General features: G+C 51.5%; 1 long non-coding RNA gene across 3 annotated transcripts; it reads left to right on the forward strand.

Annotated features, from left to right (window-relative positions):
• Nucleotides 1-222: 222 nt before the first annotated feature.
• Nucleotides 223-6970, forward strand: LOC122190750. Of its 3 annotated transcripts, none has more exons than XR_006182213.1 (4): nucleotides 223-1568; nucleotides 5660-5844; nucleotides 6048-6116; nucleotides 6939-6970. It is a non-coding gene; the product is annotated as an uncharacterized LOC122190750 (long non-coding RNA). The 3 variants fall into 3 exon arrangements; XR_006182212.1 differs by having other exon boundaries at nucleotides 5660-5764; nucleotides 5845-6116; XR_006182211.1 differs by having other exon boundaries at nucleotides 5660-6116.
• Nucleotides 6971-10505: the final 3535 nt, after the last annotated feature.

The following is a 10505-nucleotide window of genomic DNA, read 5'->3' on the forward strand; positions in this document are numbered from 1 at the left end:
CCCCACAGCCGGGGCATCGCGACGTGGCGCCGCGCGCCTCTCACCGCCCGCCCTCCGCGAACCGATTGGTTTTCTGCTTCCCTTCTCGCTAGCTGATTGGTCTTCCTCCCCCCTCTTCGCAAGCTGATTGGTTCTCCTCTTCGTCCATCAAACCGGCGAGGCGCCATGTTGAGCGTGGCTGCGCGGTTCCCGCCCCGCGGCGGCCATGTTACCCGCAGCACTGTGGGGGCTGTGAGGAGGGCTGGTGGTTGGTGGAGCTCAGCGCTGACCGATCCAGTTTTAGGACCTCTCGGCCGGTATAACGCTGACCCTGTCGGCTGTAGGATCGGTGCAGAGACCCGGCAGGGGCTCATCAGCCCCGTGCTCCATCCTGGAGCCTGAGAAAGGGATATGAGTCCAGTCCCAGCCTAATAGAAGCTGAGAGAAACGGTGCTAAAGCCGCCCTGCTGCGTGGCCCGAGCACTGCAAGTGGTATTTGTTACGTGTACGAGTGGTTGCAGGGGCAGGACTGGACCTTAGCCCTCAGCAAACATCCACGTTGCTGTTCTGGGGTCAGCTGAGTTTCTGCTGCCAGTGGCTTGGAAATGAGGGAAGGTTTCAGCATGAGGCACCCAGGCCCTGCTGCAGGCAGGCGTTCAGCTGCTGGGAAAAGTGAACACAAACTGCTGTGTTTTTGTTTTGTTTAAGGCTGGCTGTAAATCCTTGCTGCCAGCACTCTGACAACAGTTTGTATCTCTGTGGCTGCTTCTTAAAGTAGCTTAAATGGAAATGCTGTAGGAATGATGAACTGGATGAGGAGCTACGAGATACGGTTTAGTGGCTTGTGATAGTATTGGTAGTGGCAGGATGGTTGGACTAGATCTTGTAGGTCCTTTCCAACATTGTAATTCTATGATCCTATGAAAGAAGGAGCCTTCCCTGGTAGGTAATGTGCTTCACACTGGGAGGTGAGGTAGGCAGCAATGTCTGCCTGGCACTCCTGGGTGGGAAGAGTTGGCTTTAACTTGTCCCTGTGCTACCAAACCCAGTAGTCTGGAGATGGCTTAGGAACAGTCGTCCCTTCGCAAACTGCTCCTATCTCTGCCACTCCTTAATGTGCTGCCCTACCACTTCTTTGTAAGGCCACCTCCAACATAAGTCTTGATTTCACCTATGCTTTTACTTGTGCCTTTCCTTCCTGGTCCCAGTTTCCCATGTTTTGGTGTCACAGGTGCTTCTGCTTCTAAGCCCCTACCTCAGAGCTGCGCTTCATGGGCAGCAGCTGCCTGGCAGTGTGGTTTCAGATCAGAATTTAATGCAGTGCTGATTGATCACTGCTCCGATTGCTTCTGGCTGGAGCTGTCGGGGCTCATGATAGATTCTCTCGCTCTCTTTTTCCAGATCATCAGCGTTCATTGATATAGCAAGCCTCTCCACTGCTGACCAGACTCATACATTTGCCTCCTGCTTTGAGATCCACCCTGTCAGCCCCTGTACTGCCTTTCTGAGTGAGTGGAGCTTCTGACACTCCTGACACGCTGGATCTGCATCTCCATTGCAATCTAATGCACGAAGGGAAGACAAGAGAGGTGAGAGAATGAGGTCCATACAAGAACACAGCCCAGATGGGCTCTGTACTCCATGTGAGGCTATTGGCACCTCCACCTTGTTAGCCTTGGGTGGGATCTGCACCATCTTTGCATCCAACCTCCATGCCTTGCAAGGATGCAGGCTCCCAGATCTGAGCTGTGTTTTTGTGGCACTTCCTGGACACGACAGAGCTGCTGATGTGGAACAGACATTGTGCTGCCCTTTAACCTCACCTCTGGAGCCCCAGGTGTGGCCACCTTGGCAATTACAGCCATTTGATAACTCCAGGTGCTTTGAGCAAGGAGCAGTGGTGGAGTTTGAGCTGGGTTCAGTCTGACACTCCCCTTCAGGGAAGGCTGTTTTTCCTTCTGTGAACTCTGAAGCCCAGACCACACAAAAAGTCAGTGTGAGTCTTGTTTATAAGCTCCCTTCAAGTGTTGAAAGGTCTCACTGGAGTCCTTTCTTCAGGCTGAACAAGCCCAGATCCCTCAGGTTTTCTTTGCGGGAGAGCTGCTCGGCTTTCTGGGCATCTTTGTATCAACTGCACAACTCAGCTTGGTGCCATCAGCGAACTTGTTGGGGATATACTCGATCTCACTGCCTATGCCATTGATAAAGATGCTGAAGAGCATTGGTCCCAAGATAGACCCTTAGAGGACAGCTCTGTCACTGCCTCCACTGGGACACGGAGCCATTGGCCACAGCCCTCTGGCTGCAGCTGTCCAACCAGTTGTTTATCTGTTGAATAGTTCAGCATTCACATCTCTCCAATTGAGAGATAAGGATGTGGTGCAGGGCCATATTAAATGCCTTGTGGAGGTCCCTCTAGATGGCATCTATCACTCCTTTGTGCAACTAGCATTCCATGATAGAAGACCACTGGGTTGGTCAGGCACAGGCTGCTCTTGGTGAAGCCATGCTGGATGTCTGGGATCACCTCTTTGTCTTCCATGTGCCTTAATATGGCTTCCAGAAGGATCTGCTCCATGATCTTTCTAGGCTCACTGCTCTGTCATTCCACAGATCTTCACGTCTCCCTTTCTTAAAAACAGTGAAGACGTTTCCCTTTTACCAATCACTGGGGATTTCACCCGACAGCCATGACAAAGAGCACAGGTTTGCTTGCACTAGGGATAGTTTAAGAAGAAAAGCTTTTAACATCAAGTTAGTTCTCTAGATCCAAGATGTAACCTGATGTAGATGAGGTACATCTCAATTATGTGCATCAGCTTGTCACACAATTCCTTTTCCTTCACTTTACACAACTGAGTGAGCAGTGATGATTGAAAAGGTTTCATGCTATTGCCACCCAGGTGCCAACTGGTGTTCCAAATTTTGTTAAGTATTTCTTTTGCTCGTTCATTTTTAGTCTCAAAAAGGCTCAAGGAGCTTGCATCTGAGTGCTATCAGAAGGTCTGTGTCATTGTTACCTGTCTTCAGAACTCCAAAGATTTTGACTGCTGTCAAGAGTAGAAATTTGGCTACCAGCCTTGGAATTTACTACAGTGGAATCTTTTAGCCACTTGTTCAGCAGAAATTCAACAGAAAGTCAAATGGAGCAAAATCAGATTTGACAGACGGTTTCCTTCTTCATAGACAGCTCCTGTAACTGAAATAACTTTCAACACAGCTCTGCTTTCAGCCATCACCTACTAACCTGGGGTAGCAGTGTAGGCTCTGGTCTGTATTCCTCTCCCTAAAGGTGGACATCAGCATGTGGTCAGCAGCATCAGCTGTGGCTCAGCACCTCCTGCAGCTTCTCAGCCTCATCCATCAGCCAGTAGAAGCAGGCAAGTTCTTGCTTCTCTGGGCCTGATGGTGGGATCCAGGCACTTGGCCTTTCCCAGACCCACGGTGCCCCATCATTTTCTGTCTGCCCTGCAGCGGCCACATCTGTTCTGGCTTCCTGCAGATGCAGCTCCTGCCTGGTGAGTATCTCACCCTCATCCTCAGTCTTTTCCCTGTTTTCAAGCTCAGTCTCATGAGTGCTTCTGTTGTCTGTGTCTGCAGCAGCTCCCATATGAAGGGTGCTGGCTGGATGGTGCGGAGTCAAGTGTGCATGAAGTAGTGCTGGTTGGTGATGCACAGTACAACCAAGATAACATAGGAGCAGCCAGCCTCTGCGCTCTGATGGTAGACATTGGAGCAGCTGTTGAACATGAAGGTTTGGAAGAGGACCATCGTGGTGGTGAAGTGCCTGAAGAGCTGCAGGTGGGACTCGCAGGAGAGGCAGCGCATGACTGCAGTGCATGACTACAGAGAAGATGGCAAGGGGGACAGGTTGCAGATGCAGAGTGGTCACGAGATGCTGATAGGAGTTGGCTGAGGCCTTGGCTGCAACAGAATGGCTCTTGGCAGTTTTTTTTCCTGCTGGCTGAGCGTGTTCTCTGTGAAAACCGGGGGCCCTGTCTCCAATTTGAATGTGCTCCAGCTTCTGCTCCCAGCAGCTTCTGCTAGTTCTTGTCATGCCTTTCTTTGACTGATTAATCATTTCATAGCTAGGTAACTGAGTACCTGCTGAGACTGTCTGTTTCCAGGAACATAGCCTGCATTTATTATTATTATTTTTTGTGGTGGCTGCTAGCAAAAAAAAAACAAACCAACAACCCAAGGGTTTGAACTGTTACTTTCCACTGGTGGGAAACCAAACCCAAACCACCCCTCCTGTGTGCTGTGCTAAAAAAATCCCCAGAGGTCTCTTCTTTCTCTCAGGTCTTCCCCAGATACTGAGAGGAGCCATGAGCAGGCTTTGCTGGAGGGGTTACTGCATGCATCCTCTTCTCCTTCATTGCAGATTTCTCCCTGTCACACGGCAGTGTGCCCTATAATGGCTTGCTGTGGTACGTAGCACAAATGCTGGCAGAGATGATGCTTGAGTGGTTTGCAGCCTACCCATGAGGCTGCTAATTGCCCCTGCCCTTTCTCACTCAATCCACTCTGTCGTGCTGTGCAGATGAGCAAAGTGGTCCTGGGAGAGTTGGGATAAAGCACGTGAAAGTCTCCAGTTCTTTTCTGACTTGTTTGATTGCAAAAAACAAGGAAAGCATTTCAGTTCAACTTGGAATAAAACAGCCTCTGATGTGCTCAGCTCCTGTCTTCTGCAGTGCTGCGTAGGACCGTGTGAAGTCCCTGCAGGAGTCAGTGAATGGAAGCAGATCCCTGAATTGCTTTATCTCAAAATCTCCTTTCATAGACCTGCCTCAGGCTGAAGCTCCCTGGCAGACAGAGCAAAGAGTTGCATTTGCCCATTATAAAGAGATGCTGAGACCGAACAAAGCTTTTGGACAGAGCGGTGATAAAAAGGATTGTCTTTAGCAGTCAGAGGTTTGTCTCTGGTAGAGAGCACTTGCTTCTCCTGGATCAACGGGGAGGATTTCTGAATCCATTCTGGTATACAGACAAGGACAATATATGTGTTTGAAACGATGCTGAATTTGTCTGAGATCCCTGCTGGACTGGATTATTCTTTCCCATCGTGTAGGAGAGCAGCTGTAATGACCAGTGTCACGGTGATGTGCAAGGCAGGAAGGCTCCCAAATGCCAGGTGCAAAGCAGAACGAGAACTGCCTGTATTAAAACTTATTTGCATTTAGCCAACTTATTAAATGCACTTTTTTTTCCTAGGCAGTTCAAGGACTGAAAAATACACTTTAGATAAGCAATTAATCATATTGAGGGAATACAAATTAAATGATCAATAATAGAAAGCATAGAGCAGTTGGTTTCCAAAGCACCTCGTTGTGCACCTGGATTGTTGGTGCAGTTTCATAGAGTGACAGAATGGCCTGGGTTGCAAAGGAGCTCAATGCTCATCCAGCTCCAAGCCCTGCTGTGTGCAGGTCGCCAACCAGCAGCCCAGGCTGCCCAGAGCCACATCCAGCCTGGCCTTGAATGCCTGCAGGGATGGATGGGGCATCCACAGCCTCCTTGGGCAACCTGTGCCACTGCCTCACCACCCTCTGCCTCCAAAACTTCCTCCTCACATCCAACCCAAACCTCCCCTGTCTCACTTTCAAACCATTCCCCCTGTCCTGTCACCACCCACCCTCACACACAGCCGTTTCCCCTCCTGTTTGTCTGCTCCTTACAGGTATTGGAAGGATACTATTGGAAGACACTCCACCAAACACTGGAAAACAGAATTTAGGACTACAAGAGAGATTTCTTCTCATCGGCTCCAAACACCTGCAGACCAGTGAGTGCTGCTGACTGCTGGAGAAGAGGCTCTGGAGCAATCTCCCAGAAGGAGAACTGGAGGAAAACCTTTGTTTCCAGGTAGAAATCTGAATCTGCAATCAGGCTGTGTTGGTCCTAGAGGTGAGGGTGCATTGAATCCCTACAGGCAACCCTGCATAACGTTGTTTGAACCTTGTGGACTGAATCACAACAGATTTGCATCAATGCCAACGTGAATAAAACTTGCAAGCAGGAGCTGAGACCCCTAAAGGGCTCTGTGATTGAGCACGTCCTCCTTCCAGGCAGCCACGCTGAGATATTCATGGGAACAGCAGGTGCTGAAGCCAGCTGAAGCCCTGGGAAGCTTGGGGGTGAGTGCTTCTGAAAATCCCATTTTGTGTTTAAATCTCAGTAACCTGAATCAGAGAGAATCGGTCGGTGTGCGATTACACCGACATACAGGAGGGAGCAAGGCTGCACCAGCAAGGGGGGTCCCAAAAGCAGTGTTTAAATGGGATGAAATAGGCACACGTGATGGGATGCAGCTGAGAGCTTCCTCTCTGCTGAACCTTGAGGGCAAACCAAGCAAAATGGGGCAAAATGGGCTAAAATTAGCTAAAGGTCTGGCCTGCCACAAGGTGGGGTTCAGGATTTCCTCAGGCATAAGTCCCAAAGTCTCCTGTGTGTCCCCAGCAGCTGCTCCTGTAAAACTGGGGTGTGCTGCTGTAAATATGCTGTGCTGTCACAAGGAGTTCACCCTGTGCTCTCTCTAAAAGGAGTTGGAATCTAAAAGGAATCCTCCAGTTGAGGATTAGGCCTTCAGTTGTAAGGACTTCACTTTTTGTTTCCCCCCCTCCTTTGAGACCTTTGCATCTTGGCTGTCTCTAGCAAAGGCTTGTGGTCACTGTATATTTTTAACCTGTAATTAGAAGCCAAATTGTTTGTGCAGCCCTCCAGTCAACGAGTTGCAGTTCATTAAAAAATAATAACAACAAAGACCCAGATTTCTTTCTTTTCCTTCAAACAAAGACCTATTTCAATGAACCCAAACAAAAATGTGTTGGAATAGCACACATTTGGCAACCAACTGCCCCACACAACCCCTCTGCTGGTTGGGTTGGGCCTGTCCTGCACCACTGACCTGTGTCAGCATGAGGCTCTTTCAGAAATGTTGGTCTTTTGTCTCAGGTAAGCAGTGATAGAAGCACAGAATATTGGACAGAGAGGTTGTGGATGCTTCATCCCTGCAGGCATTCAAGGCCAGGCTGGATGTGGCTCTGGGCAGCCTGGGCTGCTGGTTGGCGACCTGCACACAGCAGGGCTTGGAGCTGGATGAGCATTGAGCTCCTCTGCAACCCAGGCCGTTCTGTGATTAATATCCAGGTAAGGAGGTGCCCATAAGGTGTACAGCACAGGACACCCCAAAATCACACCATACATCTGAGAGTGTAATCCAGGTGCTTCTTGAATAGAACAAGAGGTGATGGCCTTAAGTTGTTCCAGGAAGGGCCAGGCTGGGTATTAGGGAAAATTTCTTCTCCTAAGAGTGGTGATGCAGTGGCACAGCTGCACAGGGAGTTGGGGGAGGGGGGGGAATCACCATCCCTAGGGGTGTTCAGAACCATGGAGATGTGGCACTGAGGGATGTGGGCATGGTGGGGTGGGCTGGGGTTGGGCTTGGGGATCTCAGAGGTCTTTTCCAACGTTTGTGATTGTGTGACTCTATGAAGTTTGATGTCCCTCTGCATATCCCCACTCCCAGAGGTGCCTCTTGAGATGGCTGGGCTGTGTTTGCTTCTGGAGACCTGGAAACAGCAAGAATTTCCTGTATTCTGTCCGTGACTTCACACAGGGTGGGGACTCAGGCACTGATCAGAAGAACTGAGCGGCTGCCTCGGAAATGGCCTTGGATTCTGATGGGAAGGAGAGCAAAAATAGATGTGTGAGGTTTTAAAGTCTGCTTCAGATGTGACACGCTGGAGCTGAAATGGGGGAGGACTGGGGGATTCGTGAGGCTCAGGGAGGGATGTGGAGGAAGAGGAGGGATTGGAGGAGAATCTCTTCACTTGGAGCACCATCAGTTGTTTCCAGGCCTCAAGGGGCTGAGCAGCAGTGACACTGATTTATGCAGACTTGGAGATCACCCAAAGCAATTACCTGCACAAACTGCAGAGCTTTTGGTTTTTTTCTTTTTTCCCTTCACTGAGACAGCAGCAAAAATCATAGAATCATGGGCTGATAGAAAGGCCTGGGTTGCAAAGGAGCACAGCGCTCATCCAGCTCCAAGCCCTGCTGTGTGCAGGTCGCCAACCAGCAGCCCAGGCTGCCCAGAGCCACATCCAGCCTGGCCTTGAATGCCTGCAGGGATGGATGGGGCATCCACAGCCTCCTTGGGCAACCTGTGCCACTGCCTCACCACCCTCTGCCTCCAAAACTTCCTCCTCACATCCAACCCAAACCTCCCCTGGCTCACTTGAAAGCCATTCCCCTTGTCCTGTCACCACCCACCCTCACACACAGCCGTTCCCTCTCCTGTTTATCCGCTCCCTTCAAGCACTGAAGGCCACCATCAGGTCTCCCCATATCCTTCTCCAAGCTGGGAAGTGCTAGGATGCCATCCCTGCTCCTCACTGCGGTGTGCACAGCTCGGTATGTGAAGAAGGCCAGGCTGGATGTGGCTCTGGGCAGCCTGGGCTGCTGGTTGGTGACCCTGCACACAGCAGGGGGTTGGAAGTGGATGAGCATTGAGCTCCTTTGCAACCCAGGCCGTTCTATGATATAAGGGAAAAGTTATTTAGGGTGTTGAGGCGCGGGATGCCCAGAGAGGCGGTGGTGCCCCTTCCCTGCCGACACTGGAGCTCAGTTGACGCGTCCGTGAGCGCTGATGGAGCTGCGCACCGCGCGCCGCCATCGTTACGCTCTGAAATGTGCGCCCCACCCTAAGCCGGGAGCTAAGCTCCGCCCTCTCGCTCGGATTGGCTCGCTTCAGGGGAAGGGGCGGGGCGTGCGCGCGGCGTGACGTTCGCTGAGGGGGCGGGGCGGCGACGCGCGTGCGCAGGGGCGGGGCGGGACCGGCGGCGGTGTGAGGCGAGGCGGCGCGGCGGACTGAGCCCGGCCCTGAGGGGAGCGGCAGCGACAGCGGCACGACGCGATCCGTCGCCGTCCACCTCCCCGAGCCCGGCCGGGGGAGCGATCCCACGGCCCTACCCGCATCCTGAGGGGAGGAAGTAGGGCAAGAAAAAAAAAAAAAAAAAGAAAAAAAAAAAAAGAAAAAAAAAAAAAGAGAGGAAAAATCGCGGATCCCAACCGCGTGGAGTAGAGCGAGAGCCAGCGAGCGGGGCGGCGGTGCCATCATCATGTCGGCGGGCGGGGACTTCGGCAACCCGCTGCGGAAATTCAAGCTGGTGTTCCTGGGAGAGCAGAGCGGTGAGTCACGGCCCGGCCCGTGCCCGCCATCCCCCAACCCTTCATCCCCCAACCGCCGCGGTGGGGGGACCCCACCCCCCCCCCCCCTTCCCTTTTTCCCTTCCCGCCTCCCTGTGGTCTCTGTAGCAGAGCCGTTGCTCCCTGCCTGCCCTCTGCTACCGCTGGGTTGGGAACTGCGCGCTGCTGTGTGCCGATTTCAACCAAAAAAACAAAAAAAAAAGCCAAAAAAAAAAAAAAAAATCCATCTCCAGAGGCGGCTGCTGATTCACCGGACCCCAATTGTGGCGTTTTATCTCTGGCAGGAGATGCCGCCTTCGTTCTGTGGTGTTTTCTGCACCAGCCGAGCGCTGTGAAGGAAGAGCCGCCCCAGGTGCGGGGCTGGATCCACCTTTGCTCTCAGTGATGAAACACGTCATCGTGTTTTGTTGGTTCGCTTTTCCTTCTCCTTTTTTCTTCCCCCCCGTCTCTCTCACGTGCTCAGCCGTGCAGCCCCCAGCTCGGGGCTGGGGTTGCCGTTGGATTGCATTGACCCTCCATTGAGTTGAATGGACCTGGAGCCTCTCCAGCCCCTCCTGTGGGCGATTTCCTTTTGTCCGCCCCATTTAAATCATCGCTTTTTTTTTCTGCTTTTTTTTTCCTCCCCCATCTCTTCTTCCTATTAGCAAATTCAGCCTCAACTTGGGCATTTCTTTTTGGGTAAGTCAGCTGATCCACTCGCTGGGGTGCTGTTTGGCCAGCCATCTTAGGAGGTTTTTTGGAGAGGAGGGTTGTGCAGATGTGGTCTGGTCTTTTTTTCTTTATTTTTCTCAATCGTTACTTCATCCCCAGCTAATTAACAAGGAGAACTTCAAGCTCTAGCTGTGCGTTTGCTTGTTTTACTGTATTTCTGACTTTAATTATGCTTCTGTGGGAGCTGCCAATGCAGACCTTAAATCTCAGCAGCTCTTCGTTCACATGTGGATTTCCCATCTCTCTATTCAAACAGATGTTTTCAGATACCTTCTTCCTCTAGCCTCATTCTCCCCCCCCTTTTAGCTAATCATTTGTGTCTATACAAGGCCTTAAATAATGACCTAAAACGTGGGGAAACGTGTATTTAATAACTATAAAAACCCAGCCCTGCTGCTGTGACCAGCTTGCAGATGCCTTGGGGCTTTAAGGAAGCACTCAGAGCTGCTGGCAGCTGTGCTGAGGCTCCGACCTGCCTTTGTCTCAGCTGCTGAGCGATGACTCCGTGGCTGTGCTGCGCCCAGGTGGCTCTGTGTGCAGTGGGGAAATGGCTTTTTGTGTTTTGGGGTTCGGTCCCTACAGATGCTGCTGTCATTGTGGGTTTC

The sequence above is a fragment of the Lagopus leucura genome, unplaced genomic scaffold (genome assembly GCF_019238085.1).
Source record: "Lagopus leucura isolate 7727_CA_CO unplaced genomic scaffold, USGS_WTPT01 32814-1_obj-0_obj, whole genome shotgun sequence".
Taxonomy (NCBI): Eukaryota; Metazoa; Chordata; class Aves; order Galliformes; family Phasianidae; genus Lagopus; species Lagopus leucura.